Source organism: Dendrobates tinctorius, unplaced genomic scaffold, assembly GCF_039654945.1.
Source record: "Dendrobates tinctorius isolate UK_male_01 unplaced genomic scaffold, ASM3965494v1 ptg000032l, whole genome shotgun sequence".
Classification (NCBI taxonomy): Eukaryota; Metazoa; Chordata; class Amphibia; order Anura; family Dendrobatidae; genus Dendrobates; species Dendrobates tinctorius.
Window position 1 is genome coordinate 36,765,317 of NW_027361700.1, and position 27,643 is coordinate 36,792,959.

At 42.0% G+C, this 27,643-nt stretch overlaps 1 protein-coding gene and 1 long non-coding RNA gene across 2 annotated transcripts in view; both read left to right on the forward strand.

Annotated features, from left to right (window-relative positions):
• The window catches only part of B4GALNT2 (beta-1,4-N-acetyl-galactosaminyltransferase 2 (SID blood group)), a 384,595-nt gene that overhangs the window by 224,156 nt on the left and 132,796 nt on the right, over positions 1 to 27,643 (forward strand). The window lies entirely within an intron of this gene.
• LOC141086578 (uncharacterized) lies at positions 24,523 to 26,058 on the forward strand. The gene is made up of 3 exons (XR_012231614.1): positions 24,523 to 24,769; positions 24,875 to 25,045; positions 25,848 to 26,058. It is a non-coding gene; the product is annotated as an uncharacterized lncRNA (long non-coding RNA).

Consider the following 27,643-nt stretch of genomic DNA (forward strand, 5'->3'; position numbering starts at 1 on the left):
ACTGGTGGAGCCGAAAATGAGTTCATAACAGTACCCCCCCTTGAGGAGGAGTCATCGAACCCTCATCCATGCCATCAGGCCGATCAGGATGGGCCCGGTGAAAAGCACGAGCCAATTTATTGGCATGAATATCAGAGGCAGAGACCCAAGAATTATACTCCTGGCCATAACCCTTCCATTTGACCAAATACTGGAGTCTCCGTCTAACCAAACGAGAATCCAATATTTTCTCTAACTCATATTCCACATTGCCTTTAACCAATACAGGATCAGGAGGTGCCGCCACAGGAACTACTGGCTCAACAAACCTCTTCAACAGTGACTTGTGAAATACATTATGGATTTTGAACGTAACTGGAAGAGCGAATCGAAAAGAAACAGGATTAAGAATCTCCAAAATCTTATAAGGTCCAATAAATCTTGGCTTAAATTTTGGAGATGCAACCTTCATAGGAATATTCTTAGACGACTGGATTTCAATAGGGATCTGACATTCGGCAGATGCGTCTTGCAAGCCGTAGTCCCTCCCTAGAAAAATTAACGTTGGCATGACTCCATGGTGGCTGTCGTGGAAGGTGACTAGAGAAAATAGAATTAGACTTACCGGTAATTTGGTTTCTAGGAACCTTCCACGACCGCACTAATTTCCCTCCCTATATGATATGTTTGCCTGATGATTCCTGCTATACTGGCGGTAACTATTCATGCTAGTATGTCAGAAAAAACACTGAGGTAGCAAGAAGGGGAGGGTTATTTAACCTCTTTGTGTTCCTGTCCCCTATTAGGGCGGGGAGACAACCTCCAAGGTGGCTGTCGTGGAAGGTTCCTAGAAACCGAATTACTGGTAAGTATAATTCTATTTTTGGCCGTTCAGGGAATCTCTTCCTCAGAGCTGCTCCCACCACCTTCCTGTTCCTCGCGCCATGATGGGTCAAGGCCCTCATCATCTACACTCCCCTCTGCAAACACCTGCTTCTCCTGGGTAGTCTCGCCAGCACCGTACGCACCAGAAAGTGGCACCTGAGTCTCATCGTCTGATGCGTACTGAAGTGTACTGCCCAAAGGCACTGGCCCACCCCCCTCTTCAGATTCAGAGGGACAAAGCAGTTGTGCATTACTGTATACTCCCTCTTCTTCACATTCTAGAATGCTGCTTGGCTGGCCCCCTCTTTCCAAGCCAGATTCAGAGAACAGAAGTAGAGACTGAGATGGCTCCTGTACAGGGCTCTCTGACTGCCTGGGCAATTTGGCAGGTGGTGAAGAGACAGATGGTTGCTCTTCAGTGCCTTGGCCCTGAGAGGATGTGGAAGTCATTGACGTCGATGCGTTCGCTGCCATCCATCCGACAACGGCTTCAATTTGTTCATCCCGCAGCAGTGGGGTATGGCGAGGTCCTACAAAGCTGTGCATAAAGGACTGTTGCCTGATAAAACTGGGGGATGCTGGGTCTTTGGTGCCCGCAGCAGGCACAGAATCCCCACGTCCCAAGTCATCTCCGTGCTGAATCCCCACGTCCTCTCCCTGCTGCAACTCCACACCCACGACCGCGTGCCTTACTCCCTGCCTTCTTCATCTTGGTAGACTGATAAAGATAGGCAGAAAAGTAAAAAAGGGGGGATTAGTGTGCTTATTCCTGAACAGCTGCTAACAGGTATAAGAAACACTAATTTTATAAAGTGTGTGGGCTACACTTTAATATTAGCTACTGTGGCCTACACAACTGTAAAGTGGAGTGTTTGTTGAACTTTTTTTCCCTTTTTTTTCAAAAAAAAAATAAGGATGTGACAGATGTGAAAGTGATAGTATCACAAACTTTTTGGAGCTATTACAATGCAGGAAGGTAACCTACAATGCAATAGATGAGGCTCCAAAAAATAGGGTAATACTAATCTGGCTGGGCCTTCAGGGCACAAGCCAGCAAAAAGGCTCCTCTATCTACTCCTATATAGTGTTTGCAACCAACCAATGTAGATGGATACGGATGGAAGCACACTAATATAGGAGAAAAAAATCAGGAAAAACGAGCTGCAAAAAATAAAAAAAAGGACTTCGTATGAGGCAGTGACACACGCTGAGCGGTATACAACCAGACGTGGCTGCAGAACACACTACAGCGTGAGCTGCACTCACACACGGAGACCTCTCAGACAGCCAAGAACAGTGCAGAGAACTTGGCACTAGCACTGAAAGGCTGCAGAGAGGCTCCGCTGTCCACTACTAGTGTTAGCAACCAACATATATAAATACGGATGGAAGCACACTATATAGAATTTATGAAAAATAAGCAGCAATAAAAGAAAAATATGTATGAGGCAGTGACGCACGCTGGGCGGCTTACAACCAGACGTGGCTGAAGGACACACTACACAGCGTGAGCTGCATTCACACAGCCCTTGCAGACAGCTGTGAACAGCGCTGCTAGGCAAAAGAAAGCTACAGTGGTTGATTATGTAGCCTGGGTAAAGCACAAGATTATTTTGACAATCGCTATATCTAACTGTCCCTCACAGTCTCCAACAGCAGCCTGTCGCTAACTGAATTCACAGCAGAGTGAACCAGAAATGGCGGCTGCAGCGACTTTTATAGTGCATCATGACATCATTTCAGCAGCCAATCACAGCCATGCCATTAGTAAACATGCCTACATGCCTAACAGGATGTGCCCACACTTCTGAAGATTCCCTTTGGCTGAATCAAAGCAAACTGGCTCATAGCATTATGGGAACTTCCGATTCCGGTATCCGATATGCTAAAAGTATCGGAACTCTGTATTGGAGTTCTGATACCGCGAATATGGGCCGATACCCGATACTTAAGGTATCAGAAAGCTCAACACTACTTGTCAGTATAACTTTGCAGTCACCAACAAAATGGCTCCGCACTGTGTTCCTAAATCTCATCCTCTCTTATCCCTTAGCAAACACCAAGAAGGGGAGGAGAGGAGTGACATCAAACACATGTGAGCAGATTCAGCCCATATTTACTGCAGTCATAATGTGAGCTAGTTGTACACTAGGTTTTTCTGTCACATTTCAGTAGCTGCTCGCTTTAGTGTTTAAAAGTGGAAATACCAAACCTTTTAAAATAATTTTTCATATTTTACTAAATTATAATCAAATGGTAATATTTATTAACAAAATTTAAACATTAATTCTTTACATTTTTTCAATTGCTGAAAAAAAATTTGATGGCACCTTCCCTTTAACAATGAAAGCAACTTAAAAAAAAATAGAGAATGAGACACCAACACTAAAGACACTGATAAATTACTAAAGAAAAGTGGAGAAACAACAATGAGGAATCGGGGCCTTTCTATTGTCAATGACACCTCTATCTGTTCAGCCTCTTAAGCCCCCGTTACACACTGCGATATCGCTAGCAATATCGCTGTAAAGTCACTGATTTTGTGACGTTGCAGCGATATTGCTAGCGATATCGCTGCATGTGATACTTACCTACAACCCGCTCCCCCGCTGGTTATCGCTGATCGCGCGAGAAGCTCCTGGATCATGTCTCGTCGGCCACTTCCTGCGGCGCTTCCTGCTGTGACGATGAGCGACGCGTGGAGCCGGGCGGGAGGACGCAGGATCGCCTCGTGTGACAGGTAAGTAGCGATCCCCGTCCCCAGCGATGTCGCTGGTGAGATCTGCCTGTGTGGCAGCTCACTAGCGACCACCTAGCGATGCACCAGCGATCCTGACCGCGTCATATCGCTGGTCGGGATCGCTGGTGCATCGCTAGGTGTAACGGTACACTTAGTCTCCTACAGAACCCCACCCTGGGGATAAGGAAGATATTTCACAAAAAAAGCTTCTTCCAGTTGAGTTACTGGATGAGATAAACAGTCGACCTTCAGTCGACTGAAAAAACACACCAAAAACGCAAGTATCAGATTTTGCTGCATTTTTGTGCTAAAGCCTGATTATATGGAATAGGACTTTTTTTCAACACTAAACTTTATCAGCATGCACAAGAGACAAATCTAGCATGCCAAAACTGCCACAAAAACACACACAAAAAACGCAGGAAAACCAAGGAAAACAGCTTCTTTCCTGTCAAGAGACCAGGTTTTGTTGTAGAAAAAAAGCCTGAAAAAACGCCTAGTGTGAACTTACCCTTAGGTATGTCTCTCCTGAGTCAAAAGCCTACAAATTTAAAAGGCAGGTGGGATCCAATGCGAATTAAGAACCACCGTAGACTGATGGGAGGATTGCTCAGCCATCTAAGGAGGCACACTAACCACAAAAATGAACTGCAAAAAAACCAAAAAACTAATCAGCACACACTAATAGAATAAAGCAAGTGTAAACATGTACAAGCTGCTATGACTGTTGTATGGAAACAAGTGCAGAAATATGTAAGCGCTAAGATGTATGCAAACACTGAATATGTGAAATTAATCTACACTACTCCTTTACAGACTGTACCGTATATAGTCACGTATAAGCCGAGATTTTCAGCCCATTATTTTGGGTTGAAAGTCCCCCTCTTGGCTTATACGTGACTCATATACCAGAGGGTCGGCGGGGAGGGGGAGCGGGGGTGTCAGGTCATACTTACCCCCTCCTGGCATGGTCTCTGCAGCCTCCCTGCTTCTCCCAGTCTCAGGCTCCTTCCTTCAGCGGTCACATGGTACCACTCATTAAAGTCATGAATATGCGCATATTTATGACTTTAATGAGCGGTACCATGTGACCGCTGAAGGAAGGAGCCTGAGACCGGGAGAAGCGGGGCTGCAGAGACCTCGCCAGGAGGGGGTAAGTATAAGCTATATTTTCTCCTGTCCCGGGTCCATCACTGCGCGCTGCTCTGTCCTCTCTCTACATCCTTTGTCTGTGATATACAGGTCAGAGGGCGCAGTGACGTAGTTAGTGCACGCCGCGCCGTCTGCCTGAACGTCACTGTCAGGACGCAGAGGAGAGGACAGAGCGACGCTCAGCCATGGAGCGGGGATCGGTAAATATCACCAGTGCAGGGGTCCTGAGCCTGTGGTGACATCAGAACCTGTCACCACCTGCTCAGGACACCGGCACCGGGCCCCCAGTAATGAGAGGTGAGTATGTCATCTTTTTTTTTATTTACAGCAGCAATATATGGGGGCATAACTATGGAGCAGCAATATATGGGGGCATAACTATGGAGCAGCAATATATGGGGGCATAACTATGGAGCAGCAATATATGGGGGCATAAACTATGGAGCAGCATATGGGGGCGTAATTAATGTAGCAGCATATGGGGGCGTAATTAATGGAGCAGCATATGGGGGCATAAACTATGGATCAGCATATGGGAGCATAATTTAGGGAGCAGCATATGGGGGCATAAACTATGGAGCAGCGTATCGGATGTAATCTATGGAGCAGCATATGGGGGCATAATCTATGGAGCATCTTATGGGGCAGCACATGGGCCATAATCTATGGAGCATTTTATGGGGGCATAATCTATGGAATATCTTATGGGGCCATAACCTTTATGGGGCAGCATATGGGTTATTATTAACCTTTGTGCAGCATTATATGGGGTGTATTTTGTATGGAGCATCTTATGGGGCCATCTTTGACTGTATGGAGCATTATATGGGGCTCCTGATTCAATATGGATATTCAAAAACATTTAACCTACTGATTTCTCAATTAATTTTACTTTTATTGGTATCTATTTTTATTTTTTAAATTTACCAGTAGCTGCTGCATTTTCCACCCTAGGCTTATACGCGAGTCAATATGTTTTACCAGTTTTTTATGACAAATTTAGGGGGGTCGGCTTATACACGGGTCGGCTTATACACGAGTATATACAGTACTTATAAAAATTAAGGTATTTACTGATCAAACTGACCAATTTGTGTATGCCATGAGGTATTCTTTGATTTAGGGGAAGAATACAGACTAGGTGATGGGCTAATGTTGGAGCCTTCCTTGACATGGTTTACTCCATTTCGCCTTTGCTAAGATATTAGCAACTTTACCATTGAGTATTCTATCTCATGATGCCAAACATTTTACCACTCATCACATCAGAAATGTTTTCACTGTGATGAAAAAGGAAAAAAAAACGTTGCGTGCCCTTAGGGCTGAGTCTTTAAAAGGAAAATCATGTTGCACTATTGATCTATACTTTTTAAAGAAAAGGAAGGAAGAAAGAAAAAATTTTTTTTTACAACTGGCTTATTAAATCAATCGTATCTAGAGTGCACATTAAGTGTGGCTTTCATTCAAATTGCTAGAAGTTTTCTATATAGCCAGAGTGAAGGGACCTACATAGAAATCATAGGGCGCCAAAGCAGAAGTTATAATTGGGTACCCACCCACCAAAAAATAAATTACCGTGTTATTAATATTTGATGATGTCACAAGAGCACATCTTACAACTTTGCAACATTTAAGTAATTTTCATCCTACTGAAGCCCTAGATTCCCCTGTTGTTGCACTGATAAAGCATGGAGCCAACAAACATGCTCCACAAACACTATATGATACCCCCGGCCCACAGTGAATTCTTCCACAGTACTCTCCACATGCACATTATTATGACCTTAACTCCCCCAGGAAAGTATGATCCTCCAACTGTGACCCACACATAGCTCTACATGCAGTATAATGGGTTTACATAGAGTATAAGGGTCCCACACTGTATAATGGCCTGCACTATCCATCCAAACAGTATAATCACCTCCACATAGCCCTCAGCACATCACAATATAACGAACCCTACACAAATCTTCACAGTGTATAACTGCTTTATTAAAGTTTAATGGCCTCCAAATATTATAGTGGCCCCCACATAGCCCTCCATACAGTATATTACAATCACCTTAGTTCTCCATATAGTATACTGCACTCCCCATAGTCCTCCATACAGATTGCCTCCCTCCCCATAGTCCTCCATACAATATACTGCACTTCTCATAGTTCTCCATACAATACAGTTCTCCTATACAAGAAAAAAATTACAATACTCATCTCTCCTCGTTTCGCTGTGCTGAGAGGTCAGATGTAGAGAAAAAATAATGGAGGAGGAAGCATCAGCTGACGCTCCCTCCTCCATCCTTGCTTTCAACTGTATCAGCATTCAAGATGCCAATACAGTTAAACGTGCAATGGCGGATGGGTGGGCCTGGTGCCAGCACTGACACTGGACACCCCTGATTGATGGGCCTCATAGCGGCTACGAGGCCTGCCGCCATTGGCTGTACACCACTGCCAGACAGTATTTCACCATGATTAAGAATACACAAAGTGTTTGAAACGCTATGATGATCAGTATCCTTTCGCCACTCTTCTATGAATTTTAATTGTTTGAAATAAAGTGCTAATTTTAACCCATAGGTGCTTCTCACAAAATTAGAATATCATCAAAAAGTTAATTTATTTCAGTTCTTCAATGCATAAAGTGAAACTCAAATATTATATAGAGTCATTACAAACAGAGTGATGTATTCCAAGTGTTTATTTCTGTTAATGTTGATGATTATGGCTTACAGCCAATGAAAACCCAAAAGTCATTATCTCAGTAAATTATAATAAAAAAAAAACACCTGCAAAGGCTTCCTAAGCTTTTAGAAAGGTCCCTTAGTCTGTTTCAGTACACTGCACAATCATGGGGAAGACTGCTGACTTGACAGATGTCCAGAAAGCAGTCATTGACACCCTCCATAAGGAGGGTAAGTCACTGCTAAAGAAGTTGGCTGTTCACAGAGTGCTGTATCCAAGCATATTAATTGAAAGTTGAGTGGAAAAAAAAGTGTGGTAGAAAAAGATGCACAAACAACCGGGATAACTGCAGCCTAAAACCATTGAAAAATTTGGAGGAGATTCACAAGAGTGGACTGCTGCTGGAGTCATTGCTTCAAGAGCCACCACACACAGATGTATCCAGGACATGGGCTACAAGTGTCGCATTCCTTGTGTCAAGCCATTCATGACCAATATACAACACCAGATGCATCTTTACTGGGCCAAGGAGAAAAGGAACTGGACTCTTGCTCAGTGGTCCAAGATGTTGTTTTCAGATGAAAGTAAATTTTGCATTTCACCTGGAAATCAAGGTCCCAGAGTCTGGAGGAAGAGTGGAGAGGCCACAATCCAAGCTGCTTGAGGTCTAGTGTGAAGTTTCCACAATCAGTGATGGTTTGGGGAGCCATATCATCTGCTGGTGTAGGTTCACTGTGTTTTATCAACACCAAAGTCAGTGCAGCCGTCTACCAGGAAATTTTAGAGCACTTCATGCTTCCCTCTGCCGACAAGCTTTTTGTAGATAAAAATTTTATTAATGCTACACCGCATTGATGCAAAAGGAGCCCCGACCAAGCATTGAGTGCATTTTCTGAACATACATTTCATTAGACCAACATTTCAGATTTTAAAATCATTTTTCAAGCTAGTGTTATAAAGTATTCTAATATTCTGAGATGTTGACTTTTGGGTTTTCATTGGCTGTAAGCCATACTCATCAACATTAACAGAAACACTTGAAATAGAGTGCTCAGTAATGACTATATAATATATCATAATATTATATGTTTCACTTTTTGCATTGAAGAACTGAAATAACTTAACTTTTTGATGCTAGTCCTCGCCCTACACTGCCACACATCTCCATGCCTGTATGGTCATAGTACTACACTGTGTGGTTTCTGTCACTACCGCTAGACAGCCATGCCAACAAAACATCTCCTGCCTATCTACTGTGTTTTAGTGTGCTATAAAGCATAGCTTTCCTTGCCTACCCAGTCATATTCTATGCTGTGCATTTACTGCTGTCACTATTCATAGATGCCCACACACATCTCCAGGTTGTGCCGTGTATTGTATAGTTACACTGTACTGCTGCAGGGAAGCACAACTTGTTCAGAATACTCCAGTGTCTCTGCTCTCCTAAAAGGGATCATTTTTTTGGAAGGATTGTTCAGAAGCTATTTCTTCTTCAGGTTTCAAAACAGCAAAGTTGTTCCTGCTCCTAAAAAAGTAGTAATACAATTTTTGGACAGCTTTGTGAAATGCCATTCTTCATTTTGCAATCTTTCAGAGCAAACCTCTACCTTCTTCCTCAATAAAGGGATAATTTTTGCATGGCTTGGTAAAAAAAAACCATTATTTCCTAATTTTGCAAAGTTCTATAGCTCAATTTTTCATGACTCCTTGTATAAAAGCCATGGTTCCTCCATGTGCACTACCTGCGTATAAACAGTCTAGGCATACATTTACCCCAAAAAGGAATTTTTTTTACAATTTAAAAATAGGCTGTTAGTTAACATCCATTGTTCTATAGCAACATATTTTGAAGTCACATTAACAATTCTAAGACTGTTTGCATTAGAAAGCTCGGAAGTGGTTCAATATAGTTCTAGGAGACTTCAAAGTTTTACACATTTTTTTTCTGAGCAAGTTAAGGCTTAGCAGGATTTGTGATTCATGGCAATCAATTCATTTTCAATAACATTTTTTGCAAATTTCAACAATGGTGATGAATTGCAATTTATCTCTAGTAGCTACAGTATCTGTCTTAGGCCAGAGTCACACTAAAGCCCCCGCTACACATAGCGATATCGCTAGCAATATCGATTTTGTGACGTAGCAGCGATATTGCTAGCGATATCACTATGTCTGATACTTACCTCCGACCGGCTCCCCCGTTGCTCATCGCTGGTCACGCGAGAACGTCTTGGACCATTTCTCGTCGGGCGCTTCCTGCTGGGCTTCCTGTGGCGCCGACGAGTGACGCGTGGAGGCGGGCGGGAGGACGGCAGGATCGCCGCGTCTGACAGGTAAGTAGCGACCCCCGACCCCTGCTATGTCGCTGGTAAGATCTGCCTGTGTGGCGGCTCACTAAAGGACCACTTAGCGATGCACCAGGGATCCATATCGTTGTCGGGATCGCTGGTGCATCGCTAAGTGTAACGGTACCCTAAACGTATGAAAAATCGGTCTGAGTCTCCCTGCCGAGAGCCGCACAAGTGTCATGCGAATACAATCTGATTTTTCACACCTAGCATCCGATTTACATCCGAATGCAGCACAATTGCTATCCTATTGCAATACAATTTTAACATGAGCATTTACATAAAGCAATTCTGTGTCATTTACACGTCATTTTCAAAGGAAATATTCGTCAAAACACACACATACATACATAGAAAAAAGTTGGCAATTCATGTGCCGCGTACAGTAAAATCACAGCGTATAATAGAATAGATAGAATAGATATATACACATAGAATGCATAGATATATAGATGTCAGTAACACACACATATATAGAAGAAAAGCTGACAATTCATCTGCCGTGTACTGTAAAATCACTGCAGGAGCCGACAGGATAGAATAGATTGGTTACATGCAGTGAATACAAATAGAATAGGTAGATACATAGATGTCTGTGACAAATACAATTAGTACAGTGTGTGCTGCTTACTGTACATGTATTTAATAAAAGATAAAGTTTTCTGAACCAGCAGAGGGAAAGTGAATGGCTGGGGGCCGATGTTTATAGCCTGGGAAGGTGTAATACTCATGGAACTTCCCAGGCTATTAATATCAGCTCACAACTGTATAATAAGCCTTTACTTGCTATTAAAATGGGGGACCCTAAAAAATGACATAGGGTCCCCTTATAATTAATAACCATCAAAGGCTATGCAGACAGCTGTGTGCTGATATTAAAAGCCTAGGAAGAGGCCAAGGATACTGCCCCCACACAGGCTAATAACATCCGCTCTCAGCCGCCCCAGAAAAGGTGCATCGCTAAGATGCGCCAACTCTGACACTTAGCCTCGCTCTTCCCACTTGCCCTGTAGCAGTGGCAAGTGGGATTATAGTTGGGGGGTTGATGTCACCTTTGTATTGTCAGGTGACATCAAGATAGAGAGAAAAAGCCAGCTCACCGATCTTGAGAAGATGCACGGAACTCAGTCCTAATGAGACATGACCAGGTGGAAAATTGCAAAATTAATGTTCCAGCTCCTCTTGATAAAATTCTTAAATTTTATTCCATAATAATTAAAATGCAAGAAGTTCCTTGGACTCCACTATATCGCACATGAGGTCATGAGCGACACGTTTCGATCGCTGCTGCGATCTTTATCAAAGCTAACACACCACTGAATCACAAAACATTAAAAAGGACCTGACACCAGTGAAATGTGTATAGATCGCTGCATGTTAAACAAATTTACGCATATTGAATAAATATTACACAAAATTTAATACAATCAATTGTGATAACAAATTTAAAATGACTTATACTTTAATATAAATTAGTAATGAAACATGATCTAATTTCTCTTATCCGTCAGGAAATCTAGTGCTCAGGTTAAAGATCCAATACGCCTCCCGGGTAAGTAGGTCTCTCCTAATATCCCCACCTCGAGGAGGTCTCTTGATATTTTCTATCCCTATTACTTAAAATGAAGCAATGCTATGTGAATAATAATTGATAAAATGTTTAGCTGCTGAAGATATATTTTGATTCCCACTAGTAGCATTAGATATATCATAAAGGTGCGCCGCTATGCGTGTTTTCAATTTCCTCAACGTACAGCCAATATATGCTTTATTGCAAATATTGAAATCAATTTTGTGTATAACAAAATATGATGCAATTAATAAAACCTTTTATTTTAAATGTGATGGTGTTATCATGACTATTACAGGTTTTAGAATTTACCATTTGTTTGCAAGTCCTGCAATCCATGCTACCGCATTTATAACTACCTTTGCAACTTAACCATGTTTCATGATGTATCCTGGAAAGAAACATACTAGGGGACAGCATATTACCCAAAGCCGGGGCTCTCCTTGCCACAACGTTACAACCCTGTTCCAATACCGACACCAAGATAGGGTCCTCCTATACGGTAATATAGGTGTGAATTTGCTAATAATATTTCTAATTTTATAAAATTGAGGACTAAATTGAAAACATACAACTCGTTTATTGGGAGACTCTCGATTCTTTTTAGCCACCTAATTTGCTCATGGGGAAAATAGATCATGTTGATTCTTAGTGGAAGCTATATACAGGGCCCTATTTAACATCCATTTGGGATAATCCCTCTTTTTTAATTTGTTACAGGATTTTTTTAAATTCATTATTCAAACTATTATTGTTGTTAAAATTTCTTTTAATCCTGGTGAATTCTACGTATGTCCAGGGTGGCTGCTGCTTGCATGCAAAATTGTGTATTATCTGTCAGTGGCTTGGAATATGTCCTTGTAGAAATTGATTGGGTACTTCTCGCAACTCAAGATCCAAAAACAAAATTTGATGTCTGTTATGAACATGCGTGAACCTCATATTGTAGTCATTCACTTTGATGTAATCTACAAAATCTTGTATGGCAGATACATCGCCGCTCCAGATGATCAAGGTGTAATCGATGTATCTGACATACCAAACGATAGAAGATAAATATTTGTTTATGTAAACAAAAAATAAAATTCCCATAGGGTCATGACTACATTTTCTAATGATGGTGAAAATTTTGCACCCATTGCTACTCCGGTACATTGAAAGTAAAATTCTTGATCAAAAGAAAAAAAATTATGAGTTAAGAAAAATGATGTAGCCTGTAACATAAAATTTATACGATCCTGATAGTAAAACACAGAACACAGTAAAACAAACGTATAAAAATACTCTGCTGTAAAAAATTAACAGTAAACAGCAAATGCTAGTAAAAAGATAACAAAGCGGGGTATTTGGTTGATATGTTTTTTGCAAAAAAATGTATACTAAGCCGCTCTACCAAACGTTAAGGTAACCCCATCAGAGCAGTCCCTAACTGATGTATTTAACCCCTTCATGACCAAGCCTATTTTGACCTTCATGACCAGGCCATTTTTTGAAATTCTGACCAGTGTCCGTTAATGAGGTAATAATTCAGGAACGCTTCAACGGATCCTAGCGATTCTGAGATTGTTTGTTTTTTCGTGACATATTGGGCTTCATGTTAGTGGTAAATTTAGGTTGATAGTTTTTGCGTTTATTTGTGAAAAAATCAGAAATTTGGCGAAAATTTAGAAAATTTCGCAATTTTAAAATTTTGAATTTTTATTCTGTTAAACCAGAGAGTTATGTGACACAAAATAGTTACTAAATAACATTTCCCACATGTCTACTTTACATCAGCACAATTTTAGAAACCAAATATTTTTTGTTAGGAAGTTATAAGGGTTAAAAGTTGACCAGCGATTTCTCATTTTTACAATAACATTTACAAAACCATTTTTTTAGGGACCACCTCACATTTGAAGTCACTTTGAGGGGTCTATATGGCAGAAAATACCCAAAAGTGACACCATTATAAAAACTGCACCCCTCAAGCTACTCAAAACTACATTCAAGAAGATTATTAACCCTTCAGGTGTTTCACAGGAACTAAAGCAACGTGGAAAGAAAAAATGGACATTTTAATTTTTCCAAAAAAGAGCTTTTTTTTCGCAAAAATTAAAATTATATTTTTGCATCAATTTTTTCATTTTCACATGAGCAACAGGATAAAATGGATCCTAAAATTTGTTGGCCAATTTCTCCTGAGTACACCGATACCTCATATGTGGTCATAAACCACTGTTTGGGCGCACAGCAGGGCTCAGAAGGGAAGGAGCACCATTTGATTTTTTGAATGGAAAATATACTGCACTATTTAGCAGTAGCCATGTCACGTTTGGAGAGCCCCTGTGTGCATAAACATTGGAGCTCCTCCACAAGTGACCCCATTTTGGAAACTAGACCCCCCAAGGAACTTATCTAGATGCATAGTGATCACTTTGAACCCCCAGGTACTTCACAAATTGATCTGTAAAAAAAAAAGAGCTTTTTTTCACAAAAATTTTCTTTTAGCCTCAGTTTTTTCATTTTTACATTGGCAACAGGATAAAATGGATCCTAAAATTTGTTGGGCAATTTCTCCTGAGTACACGATACCTCATATGTGGTCATAAACCACTGTTTGGGTGCACGGCAGGGTCCGGAAGGGAAGGAGCACCATTTGACTTTTTGAATGGAAAATTAGCTCCAATCGTTATCGGACACCATGTCGCGTTTGGAGAGCCCCTGTGCACCTAAACATTGGAGCTACCCCACAAGTGACCCCATTTTAGAAACTAGACCCCCTAAGGAACTTATCTAGATGTGTAGTGAGCACTTTGAACCCCCAAGTGCTTCGCAAAAGTTTATAACACAGAGCAGTGAAAATAAAAAAATAATTTCTTTTCCTCAAAAATGATTTTTAGCACACTATTTTTAATTTTCACAAGGCTAACAGGAGAAATTGGACCACAAAAGTTGTTGTCCAGTTTGTCCTGAGTACGCTTGTACCCCATATGTGGGGGGGAACCACTGTTTGGGCACATGTCGGGGCTCAGAAGGGAAGTAGTGACATTTTGAAATGCTGACTTTGATGGAATGGTCTGCGGGCATCATGTTACATTTGCAGAGCCCCTGATGTACCTAAACTGTGGAACCCCCCCACAAGTGACCCCATTTTGGAGACTAGACTCCCAAGGAACTTATCTAGATGTGTGGTGAGCACCTTGAACCCCAAAGCGCTTAACAGAAGTTTATAACGCAGAGCTGTGTAACTAAAAAATATATTTTTTTCCTCAACAAAAGTTGTTGTCCAGTTTGTCCTGAGTACGCTCGTACCCCATATGTGGGTGGGGACCACTGTTTGGGTACACGTCGGGGCTCGGAAGGGAAGTAATAATAATAATAATAAATTTTATTTTTATAGCACCGACATATTCCGCAGCACTTTACATTTCAGAGGGGATTTGTACAGACAATAGACATTACAGCATAACAATAATCACATACAGTAGATTAGAACAAATACCAAGAGGAAAGAGGGCCCTGCTCGCAAGCTTACAGTCTATGATGAAAGAGGTAGACACGAAAGGTGGGTGGTAACAGTTGCCCTGATTGTATGGACCAGCCATAATGTTAAGTGTGTAACAGTACAGACATAGAGGGCTAATGGATGCATAAAGCATGTGGGAACATGGTGCGGGAAATCTGGTTATGGTAAAACTTTTGGCTCTGCCACACAGGGATAGATTAGGTTAATGTGTTGAGGCGATAGGCCAGTCTGAATAAATGCGTTTTCAGGGCACGCTTAAAATTGTGGGGATTGGGGACTAATCGTATTGACCTGGGAAGTGCATTCCAAAGAATTGGCGAGGCACGTGTAAAGTCTTGGAGACGGGAGTGGGAGGTTCTGACTATTGAGGATGCTAACCTCAGGTCATAAGCAGAACGGAGGGCGCGGGTAGGGTGGTATACTGAAACAAGGGAGGAGATGTAGGGTGGTGCTGAGCCATGGAGGGCTTTGTGGGTGAGGGTATTAAGTTTATACTGAATTCTGGAGTGGATGGGTAGCCAGTGTAATGACTGGCACAAGGTAGAGGCATCGGTGTAACGATTGGTGAGGAATATGATCCTGGCTGCAGCATTCAAGACAGATTGGAGAGGGGAGAGTTTGGTAAGAGGGAGACCGATTAGAAGAGAGTACAATAGTCGAGACGAGAATGAATAAGAGAAACAGTAAGAGTTTTTGCAGAGTCAAAAGTAAGAAAAGGTCTAATTCTAGAAATGTTTTTGAGGTGCAGATGACGAGCGAGCCAGTGATCGAATGTGGGGGGCAAAGGAAAGCTCGGAATCAAGTATGACCCCAAGACAGCAGGCCTGTTGCTGGGGAGTAATAGTGGAACCACACACAGAAATAGCAATGTCGGGTATAGGTACATTAGTAGAGGGAGGAAACACCAGGAGTTCAGTTTTTGACAGGATCAGTTGCAGATATAGTGAGGACATGATATTAGACATAGCGTTTAGACAATCGCCGGTGTTTTCTAGAAAGGTTGGCGTGATGTCAGGAGAAGAAGCGTATAACTGGGTGTCATCAGCATAGAGATGGTACTGGAAACCAAATCTACTGATTGTTTGACCAATAGGGGCAGTGTACAAGGAGAAGAGGAGGGGGCCTAGAACCGATCCTTGGGGGACCCCAACAGTAAGGGGAAGGTGAGAGGAGGAGGAACCGGCAAAAGATACAGTAAAGGAGCGGTCGGAGAGATAGGAGGAGAACCAGGAGAGAACGGTGTCCTTGAGGCCAATGGAACGGAGCATAGTGAGGAGGAGCTGATGATCCACAGTGTCGAATGCTGCAGAGAGATCCAAGAGAATTAGCATGGAGTAATGACCATTTGATTTAGCTGTTAGCAGATCATTAGAGACTTTAGTGAGGGCATTTTCAGTGGAGTGTAAAGAGCGGAAACCAGATTGGAGAGGGTCAAGAACAGAGTTTTCTGAGAGATAGCGGATAAGACAGGAGTGGACCAGGCGTTCCAGGAGTTTAGAGATGAAGGGAAGATTAGAGACAGGTCTATAGTTAGCGGCACAGTTTTGGTCGAGGGATGGTTTTTTAAGTAGTGGATGTATGATGCATGCTTAAATGAGGAGGGAAAAATACCAGAAGAGAGAGAGAGGTTAAATATTTTAGTTAGATGAGGGGTGACAGCAGGGGAAAGGGACTGGAGGAGATGTGACGGAAATGGGTCACTGGTGCAAGTAGTTGGGCAAGAAGATGCAAGGAGCCTGCTTACTTCTTCTTCTGTGACTGGTTCAAAATCAGAGAGTGAGCTAGATGCAGTGGGGGAGGAAGGACAGTGCATGGTATGAGGTGATTGGGAGATAATTTCCTGTCGAATCTGGTCAATTTTTTCTTTGAAGTAATTGGCCAGATCGTCAGCTCAGAGCTCCGTGGTTGGGGCCTGTACTCTTGGATTGAGTAGAGAATGAAAAGTGTCAAAGAGACGTTTCGGGTTATTGGACAGTGAGGTGATGAGGGTGTTGATGAGGGTGTTGTAGTGACATTATGAAATGCTGACTTTGATGGAATGGTCTGCGGGCATCATGTTACATTTGCAGAGCCCCTGATGTACCTAAACTGTGGAACCCCCCCACAAGTGACCCCGTTTTGGAAACTAGACCCCCTCAAGGAACTTATCTAGATGTGTGGTGAGCACCTTGAACTCCCAAGTGCTTCACAGAAGTTTATAACACAGAGCCGTGAAAATAAAAAAATTTTTTTTTTCTCAAAAAAATGATTGTTAGCCAGCAATTTTTCACAAGGGTAGCAGGATAAATTGGACCCCAAAAGTTGTTGTCCAGTTTGTCCTGAGTACGCTGGTGCCCCATATATGGGGGGAACCATTGTTTGGGCACACGTAAGGGGTCGGAATGGAAGTAGTTTTTTATTTTTAGTGCACAATTTTTTATTTTCACAAGGGTACCAGGATAAATTAGACCCTAAAAGTTGTTGTCCAGTTTGTCCTGAGTCATAAACCAGAAAAGAGGCATGTAAAGAGGAGGGATCACCAATAAGGTATAACAAAATACAAGATAATAAACTTTTTATTAATCATCCAAAACAAACAACATGTAGTGCAATTATAAAAACAGTTAAAACCGCACAATCGCGTTCATTTAACACAATAACCCCTGCACAAACCCTTCATGATGCTATTATTTGCAAATATGCTAACAAAGCACCTGGTATGAGTATATAAAACCCTATCAACAGGTAATGAAAAACATACACTCCACCTTCCACCTTATATAATAATGGGTGCAAACTACCTAGTTAGTCTAACAAATTGTTAGGACAAAAAACCTGCTCAAATTAGCACAAAAAACCCCTAACAAATAAACAATGTGTATACACAAATGAGAACATAGGGGTTGATAGGGTAAAAAGCTGCTAATGCAGTGTAAACAGGCCAAAAAAACAAGGGTCCCAATTGCCAATGGCCCCCTCTATACAACCTGTTAAGAGCAAAATAATGCTGGCAGGTAAAGCCCTAATCCAGTAACCAGTGGAGGTAAGAGTGAGAAGTGGTGAGGCAGGGGCAGAGGAAACACCCGACGCGTTACGCCAGAGCAACTGGCTTCATCAGGAGCAGTGTCATGTTGTGAGTGGATGGTGTATAAATACCCATAACATCAGCTTTCAGCCAGGGAACAGGTGTGAGAGCAAGGCTCAAGGGTTGCCATGACATAGTGCAATGATCACAAACCGGAAGGGAGGTGTCTGGTTTTGCACAGCCGCAATAGACTGAGATGAAGTCTTCATAATGGTGTACAAAAATGGCGCTGAGAAAACTCTAATGCGCATGCCCAAAGTAGCGCAACTTCCGGAACCACACCAGAAGTAGAGTGTCCGGTGTTGCGCAGCTGTAATAGGCCAAAAAAAAAAAAAAGCGTACAAAGTACACCAAGATGGCTTCTAGCGGGCTCCAGAGCGCATGCCTAGATACAAAAGACATTAATGAGCGGGTAAGGGTCACCAGCCATCTCCCACATCTTATCAGAGACCGGAAGCCATAAAAATATGAGAGAAAAAAAAAAAAAAAAACACTCAGCAATAAAAATAGTAACAGAATCCCAGTTTTAGAATGAATGCGCTAAGAGAGCTTGAAGTCATGAGCCACAGTTCTATTCAAGTGCTACTTGGTATAATACAAAAAGTGTATGAAAAAATACCATACAGAAAGGGATAGGAGAGAAAGAAAAAGGGGTTAAATGGGGAATTAGAATAGCGGCTAGTTATATCATGATGAGACCACATATGTACCTTACAATAAAATTAAGGCAACTAGCCTGAAAATATAGCCTGAAAATACAAACTCATATAATTTTGACAGACTAACAGTCCCATTCCTTCTTTTGCATTTAATTAAAAAACCATGGTTTTTTAAGCAGATAGAATACAATTCATCTGCAAAGTTGGAATACCAAAAAAAAAAAAAAAAAAAAAAATAAGTTTTAAATTTATATTCCTTAAATTTTAATCAGATTTTACCCCTATAGCTCATTGTAATTACAACAATAAATATACACTTATGAAGATAAGAAAAAAAGAAAAAAAAAAAAAAAAAATGAACGCGATTTGTTAGACTAACTAGGTAGTTTGCACCCATTATTATATAAGGTGGAAGGTGGAGTGTATGTTTTTCATTACCTGTTGATAGGGTTTTATATACTCATACCAGGTGCTTTGTTAGCATATTTGCAAATAATAGCATCATGAAGGGTTTGTGCAGGGGTTATTGTGTTAAATGAACGCGATTGTGCAGTTTTAACTGTTTTTATAATTGCACTACATGTTGTTTGTTTTGGATGATTAATAAAAAGTTTATTATCTTGTATTTTGTTATACCTTATTGGTGATCCCTCCTCTTTACATGCCTCTTTTCTGGTTTATGATATTGGTCTTAAGCATGTAATTGGTGATCCCTTAGTGGTGCCCTCCATAATTTTTGAGGTTGTAACTGTTTTCTGGGGTATCTCTTTTGGTTCCCCTTTTCTTAGGAGGAGGCACGCTATAGCAATTTTATTGGTATTTTACCACTGAGAGATGGATTTATCTGCCAGGGAAACGGCTTGGAGCCAAAGGGCTCAGGGGATTTTTGATACGGGCAGTAGTGATGTAGGTGGTCCATCTAATACAGATGAGAGCTTTACCGCCACTACTAATGAGTTGATCAATTTACATAAATCACTCACAAAAGTATGGTGGAATATAAGGAGTTTGGAGGAGTATAAGGTCACAGGCCTCATACCAAGGGGCTTGAGAGTACAAATCTTTCCAGCCTGGGAAGTCGATGAGACTTTTCAAGACATGTGGGAGGCTGGTTTGGTTAAATGTTCCCTTTAATAATAATAATAAATATAATAAATTTTATTTTTATAGCGCCGACATATTCCGCAGCACTTTACATTTCAGAGGGGATTTGTACAGACAATAGACATTACAGCATAACAATAATCACATACAGTAGATTATAACAAATACCAAGAGGAGTGAGGGCCCTGCTCGCAAGCTTACAGTCTATGAGGAAAGAGGTAGACACGAAAGGTGGGTGGTAACAGTTGCCCTGATTATATGGACCAGCCATAATGTTAAGTGTGTAACAGTACAGACACAGAGGGCTAATGGATGCATAAAGCATGTGGGAACATGATGCTGGGAACCTGGTTATGGTAAAACTTTTGGCTCTGCCACACAGGGATAGGTTAGGTTAATGTGTTGAGGCGATAGGCCAGTCTGAATAAATGCGTTTTCAGGACACGCTTAAAATTGTGGGGATTGGGGACTAATCGTATTGACCTGGGAAGTGCATTCCAAAGAATTGGCGCGGCACGTGTAAAGTCTTGGAGACGGGAGTGGGAGGTTCTGACTATTGAGGATACTAACCTCAGGTCATCAGCAGAACGGAGGGCGCGGGTAGGGTGGTATACTGAAACAAGGGAGGAGATGTAGGGTGGTGCTGAGCCATGGAGGGCTTTGTGGGTGAGGGTAATAAGTTTATACTGAATTCTGGAGTGGATGGGTAGCCAGTGTAATGACTGGCACAAGGTAGAGGCATCGGTGTAACGATTGGTGAGGAATATGATCCTGGCTGCAGCATTCAAGACAGATTGGAGAGGGGAGAGTTTTGTAAGAGGGAGACCGATTAGAAGAGAGTTACAATAGTCGAGACGAGAATGAATAAGAGAAACAGTAAGAGTTTTTGCAGAGTCAAAAGTAAGAAAAGGTCGAATTCTAGAAATGTTTTTGAGGTGCAGATGACAAGAGCGAGCCAGTGATCGAATGTGGGGGGCAAAGGAAAGCTCGGAATCAAGTATGACCCCAAGACAGCGGGCATGTTGCTGGGGAGTAATAGTGGAACCACAGACGGAAATGGCAATGTCGGGTGTAGGTACATTAGTAGCGGGAGGAAACACAAGGAGTTCAGTCTTTGACAGGTTCAGTTTCAGATATAGTGAGGACATGATATTAGACACAGCGTTTAGACAATCGCCAGTGTTTTCTAGAAAGGCTGGCGTGATGTCAGGAGAAGAAGCGTATAATTGGGTGTCATCAGCATAGAGATGGTACTGGAAACCAAATCTACTGATTGTTTGACCAATAGGGGCAGTGTACAAGGAGAAGAGGAGGGGGCCTAGAACCGATCCTTGAGGAACCCCAACAGTAAGGGGAAGGTGAGAGGAGGAGGAACCGGCAAAAGAAACAGTAAAGGAGCGGTCGGAGAGATAGGAGGAGAACCAGGAGAGAACGGTGTCCTTGAGGCCAATGGAATGGAGCATAGTGAGGAGGAGCTGATGATCCACAGTGTCGAATGCTGCAGAGAGATCCAAGAGAATTAGCATGGAGTAATGACCATTTGATTTAGCTGTTAGCAGATCATTAGAGACTTTAGTGAGGGCAGTTTCAGTGGAGTGTAAAGAGCGGAAACCGGATTGGAGAGGGTCGAGAACAGAGTTTTCTGAGAGATAGCGGATAAGACGGGAGTGGACCAGGCGTTCCAGGAGTTTAGAGATGAAGGGAAGATTAGAGACAGGTCTATAGTTAGCGGCACAGTTTTGGTCGAGGGATGGTTTTTTAAGTAGTGGATGTATGATGGCATGCTTAAATGAGGAGGGAAAAATACCAGAAGAGAGAGAGAGGTTAAATATTTTAGTTAGGTGAGGGGTGACAGCAGGGGAAAGGGACTGGAGGAGATGTGACGGAAATGGGTCACTGGTGCAAGTAGTTGGGCGAGAAGATGCAAGGAGCCTGCTTACTTCTTCTTCTGTGACTGGTTCAAAATCAGAGAGTGAGTTAGATGCAGTGGGGGAGGGAGGACAGTGCATGGTATGAGGGGATTTGGAGATAATTTCCTGTCGGATCTGGTCAATTTTTTCTTTGAAGTAATTGGCCAGATCGTCAGCTCGGAGCTCCGTGGTTGGGGCCTGTACTCTTGGATTGAGTAGAGAATGAAAAGTGTCAAAGAGACGTTTCGGGTTATTGGACAGTGAGATGATGAGGGTGTTGAAATAGGTTTGTTTGGAGAGGTGAAGGGCAGTGTTGTATGTTCTAAGCATAAACTTAAAATGGATGAAATCTTCGTGCAGATTGGATTTTCTCCACAGACGTTCGGCGCACCTGGAGCACCACTGCAGGAAACGTGTTTGCACCGTGTGCCAGGGTTGTCGCCGTCTGCGTTGTGGTGTTCTATTTATAGGGGGTGCAAATTCATCCAGGGCAGTTTGAAGTGTTTCATTGTAATGCTTCAATGCAGAATCAGGACATGAGAGGGAGGAGATAGGGGCCAATGAAGACTGCAAGTTCTTCAGAAGTTTCTGGGTGTTAATGGCCTGTATGTTTCTATAAGTCTGGACAGTGGGGGTGACCTGAGCAGCCTGGCAGTTCTTGATAGAGAATGAAAGAAGATTGTGGTCAGAGAGCGGGAGAGGGGAGTTTGCAAAATCATCCACTGCACAAAGCCGAGAGAAGACCAAGTCGAGGGAGTTTCCGTCTTCATGCGTTGGAGAATTAGTAAGCTGCGAAAGGCCAAATGAGGAGGTTAGAGATAAAAGGTGAGTAGCAGATGGTGAGAGGGGAAGAGCAATGGGGATGTTGAAATCTCCCATGATGAGGGTAGGGATGTCACAGGAGAGAAAATGTGGAAGCCAAGTGGCAAAATGATCCAGGAACTGATGGGAGGGGCCGGGAGGACGATACACCACCGCCACTCGCATGGAGAAGGGGGTGTAGAGTCTGACGGCATGGACCTCAAAAGAAGGGAAGACAAGTGAGGGTACTTGAGGGATAACCTGAAAGGTACATTTTGGTGATAGGAGCAGACCAACGCCTCCACCAGCTCTATTGTCTGATCTTGGGGTATGAGAGAAGTGTAGCCCCCCGTATGAAAGAGCAGCAGCAGCGGTAGTATCTGACTGCTGGGTCCAGGTTTCAGTAAGAGCCAGGAGGTTAAGAGAATTAGAAAGGAAGAAGTCATGAATGAAGGAGAGTTTGTTACACACTGAGCGAGAATTCCAAAGTTCATTTTGGAAAATTCATTGATGGACATGTTAGCCCATGATCAGGGTCTGTTGGTCAAACTTAAGGATGATATTAAACTGTTGGAGATTAAACTTCTAACTTTTGACCCCACTATGGTTTCTCCATTTAAACAGCAACTAAAAACAGTTATAGACAAATTTGAAAAGGAGATCATAGAGGGGAAACGTCATAAATTTCAGCGGGATAAAATGGATTTCGATAATGGCCGAGCCTATAAGTGGAGACATAAAGGGAACAAGCGGGCTACCTTCTCTCAAACAGTGACCCATAAAGAAATTAACCCTAGATACGAACAGTCTTCTAGTGATTTTTTATCTTCGGACCACAGCGACCCAGAAGGAGCAATAGGAGGGGTAGACGCAAGAATAGGTGGCACAAGGAAAAGAAACAGGGGCTACAAACAGACGTCTCCAGTTTACAAGAGGGAAACGAGGTACAACCGCAGGAAACGGTGACCACCCCCTCCTCATCATCTGCAACAGGTGGCACATCCGGTCCAGGTAATTTACAAATTATCAACTTAACATCTTATAATCTCACTACAGCTGAGAGATCTGTCTTGGAACGGGGTCTAACTTTTGCTCCCATGAACACCTTGGATAAATTTACCCTTGTAAAGGATGTGTATCTCTTTTGTCGGCAGCTGACGTTCAAGCTGCTTTACCATCATCCCTCTCCAGTCGATAATTTTCCGAATGTTGATAGACAAGTCCTTAGAGACCTGATGGACCTGCTGCAGGAGAATGAAAATACGACCTCCAGAAGACCTTTTACTAGTCGTCTGCCTTCCCAAAGTACACCTTCTCTGGCCCTTTTTCCAGCAGTTCATATTTTCTTCATGAATGTATGTCGGGACATTCAGAATCTTCCTCTTGACACGCTTAAGAATCAAAATTTAAGTAAGGACGAATACAAAGCACTCCTTGATTTACAACGTAACAAGGACTTTTTGATACGGGAAGCTGACAAGGGGGGAAATATTGTTCTGTGGCCTAACTCTCTCTATTTACAGGAGGTGATGCGTCAACTACAAGCCACTCCATGTTATACCCGCCTTCCAGCTGATCCCAGTGAAGTATTCAAAAAGAGGTTGGATGTTCTAATTGGACAAGCCTTGCGTCAGGGGACCATCAATAAGAAAGAGGCTGATTTTCTGACTACTGATGACCCAATAGTACCTACTTTTTATCTTCTTCCCAAGGTACACAAATCTTTGGAAAATCCACCTGGCAGACCAATAGTCTCTGGTATTGGGGGTTTGTTTGAAAAACCGTGTATTTACCTTGATTTCTTTTTACAGCCTCTTGCTGTTAATTTGAGCTCTTACATTCGGGACTCGACATATCTTATTCAAATTTTGAATAACTTTTGCCTACCATCACAGACCTTACTGGTCACTTTGGATGTTGAGTCCCTGTACACGAGCATTAGCCACGATTTGGGCCTGGAGGCTATTGCCTTTCATTTAAACAAAGATTCCATGGGCGACAGGGCACACAACCGCTTCCTTTTGGAGTTGCTCTTCTTTATTCTCGATAAAAACTATTTTGTATTTGATAGGACCTTTTACAGACAGAGTATGGGGACTGCTATGGGAGCACGCTGTGCCCCCGCTTATGCGAATTTGTTTTTGGGGTGGTGGGAGGAGTTGGTGGTGTATTCTCATGTTGGCTTTAAAACACACTGCCTTAAATGGCTACGGTATATTGATGATGTCATCTTTTTCTGGACAGGCACAGAAGAAAGTTGCAGATCATTCATCAGTGAGCTGAACCAGAATCCCTATAATATCAAATTAACGTTTAACATTTCTTGTACGACGGTGGAATTTCTGGATCTCAGTCTCTCTTTGGAAGGTTCGCATATTTCAACCAAATTATACCGTAAGCCTACAGCCACCAACAGCCTCCTACATTATACCAGTTTTCACCCCCAACACTTAAAAAACGGTATCCCCACAGGTCAGTTTTTCCGAGCTAAAAGAAATTGTACTGATCCATCGGACTTTTTGTCGGAAGCAAGAACATTGACAGATCGTTTTAAGAGCCGTGGTTATCCCAAGAAAGTTATTTCTGCCTCATATCAAAGAGCAAGAACAAGTACACGCGCAGAATTGCTACAGAGAAAGCCACGTGAGTCTTCTAGACCTATAGGGATAGTGACCACTTACAACAATCAGTGGCACGATGTACGTAAAATCTTGGGCAAGAATTGGGGTATTCTATTGAGTGAGGCAAAATTGGTACCACATATCTCCAATACGCCCAGTCTGGTAGCACGAAGGGCTCGGAATCTCAAGGATCGGCTTTGCCATAGCCACTATATACGCCCCACGGTTAGACTGAACAGGGGGGTTAGGACTTTGGGTACCTACCCTTGTGGTGATTGCAATGTGTGCCAGCATATGGTTGCCAGACATGGCATTTCATTACCTATCTACCCTTTCCAGATTGTACCCAAAAAGGCATACTTTAATTGCAAGTCACGAAATTTAGTCTATGCCCTTGTCTGTAATTGTCCAAAGATTTATGTGGGACAAACCACTCAAGAATTCAGAAGGAGATTACAACAACATCTTTCTAATATCTCCACTGCCAACAGGGATCGTGACAAGGGCAAACATATCACCCCAGTGGCTGCACACTTTTTAGAGGTACATAATGGACGTTCCATGGGACTAAGGGCAATGGCCCTGGAAGAAGTGCCTACCAATATTAGAGGGGGCGATGTGGGCCTGAGACTGCTCAGATGTGAATCCAAATGGATACACGATCTGGGCAGTCTCTCTCCAAGGGGTCTGAACGCAGAATTACTCTTTACAGGGTTTTACAAACAACTATAAAGGATCGTGACTCAGTTGTGCTCCTTCTGGGTTTCTACTTTATGGTCTTTGTGTATAGTTTTTTCATATCTTATCATTCTTTATTTCAACAGATTTCTTAGTCTCCTTCTCCTTTACGGCTCAACTGGACATGGACATCTTTATTGCCTAGCATTCAACTTTTGTGCTCACAGACTGAGAATTGGTCACTGCAATCAAATCCGTTTTAGATCTTTGATGGATCTACTTTGATTTTCATAATGTTTGTTGGTCCTTGCGCTTTCTTATGGGGGCTAGTCAATTATTATATCAGCTTATACTGGCTTTTGTATATACATATATATTTTTTTTTATTTTATTTTTTTATATTTTTTTTTTTTTTTTCTTTTTTTCTTATCTTCATAAGTGTATATTTATTGTTGTAATTACAATGAGCTATAGGGGTAAAATCTGATTAAAATTTAAGGAATATAAATTTAAAACTTTTTTTTTTTTTTTTTTTTCTGGTATTCCAACTTTGCAGATGAATTGTATTCTATCTGCTTAAAAAACCATGGTTTTTTAATTAAATGCAAAAGAAGGAATGGGACTGTTAGTCTGTCAAAATTATATGAGTTTGTATTTTCAGGCTATATTTTCAGGCTAGTTGCCTTAATTTTATTGTAAGGCACATATGTGGTCTCATCATGATATAACTAGCCGCTATTCTAATTCCCCATTTAACCCCTTTTTCTTTCTCTCCTATCCCTTTCTGTATGGTATTTTTTCATACACTTTTTGTATTATACCAAGTAGCACTTGAATAGAACTGTGGCTCATGACTTCAAGCTCTCTTAGCGCATTCATTCTAAAACTGGGATTCTGTTACTATTTTTATTGCTGAGTGTTTTTTTTTTTTTTTTCTCTCATATTTTTATGGCTTCCGGTCTCTGATAAGATGTGGGAGATGGCTGGTGACCCTTACCCGCTCATTAATGTCTTTTGTATCTAGGCATGCGCTCTGGAGCCCGCTAGAAGCCATCTTGGTGTACTTTGTACGCTTTTTTTTTTTTTTTTTGGCCTATTACAGCTGCGCAACACCGGACACTCTACTTCTGGTGTGGTTCCGGAAGTTGCGCTACTTTGGGCATGCGCATTAGAGTTTTCTCAGCGCCATTTTTGTACACCATTATGAAGACTTCATCTCAGTCTATTGCGGCTGTGCAAAACCAGACACCTCCCTTCCGGTTTGTGATCATTGCACTATGTCATGGCAACCCTTGAGCCTTGCTCTCACACCTGTTCCCTGGCTGAAAGCTGATGTTATGGGTATTTATACACCATCCACTCACAACATGACACTGCTCCTGATGAAGCCAGTTGCTCTGGCGTAACGCGTCGGGCGTTTCCTCTGCCCCTGCCTCACCACTTCTCACTCTTACCTCCACTGGTTACTGGATTAGGGCTTTACCTGCCAGCATTATTTTGCTCTTAACAGGTTGTATAGAGGGGGCCATTGGCAATTGGGACCCTTGTTTTTTTGGCCTGTTTACACTGCATTAGCAGCTTTTTACCCTATCAACCCCTATGTTCTCATTTGTGTATACACATTGTTTATTTGTTAGGGGTTTTTTGTGCTAATTTGAGCAGGTTTTTTGTCCTAACAATTTGTTAGACTAACTAGGTAGTTTGCACCCATTATTATATAAGGTGGAAGGTGGAGTGTATGTTTTTCATTACCTGTTGATAGGGTTTTATATACTCATACCAGGTGCTTTGTTAGCATATTTGCAAATAATAGCATCATGAAGGGTTTGTGCAGGGGTTATTGTGTTAAATGAACGCGATTGTGCGGTTTTAACTGTTTTTATAATTGCACTACATGTTGTTTGTTTTGGATGATTAATAAAAAGTTTATTATCTTGTATTT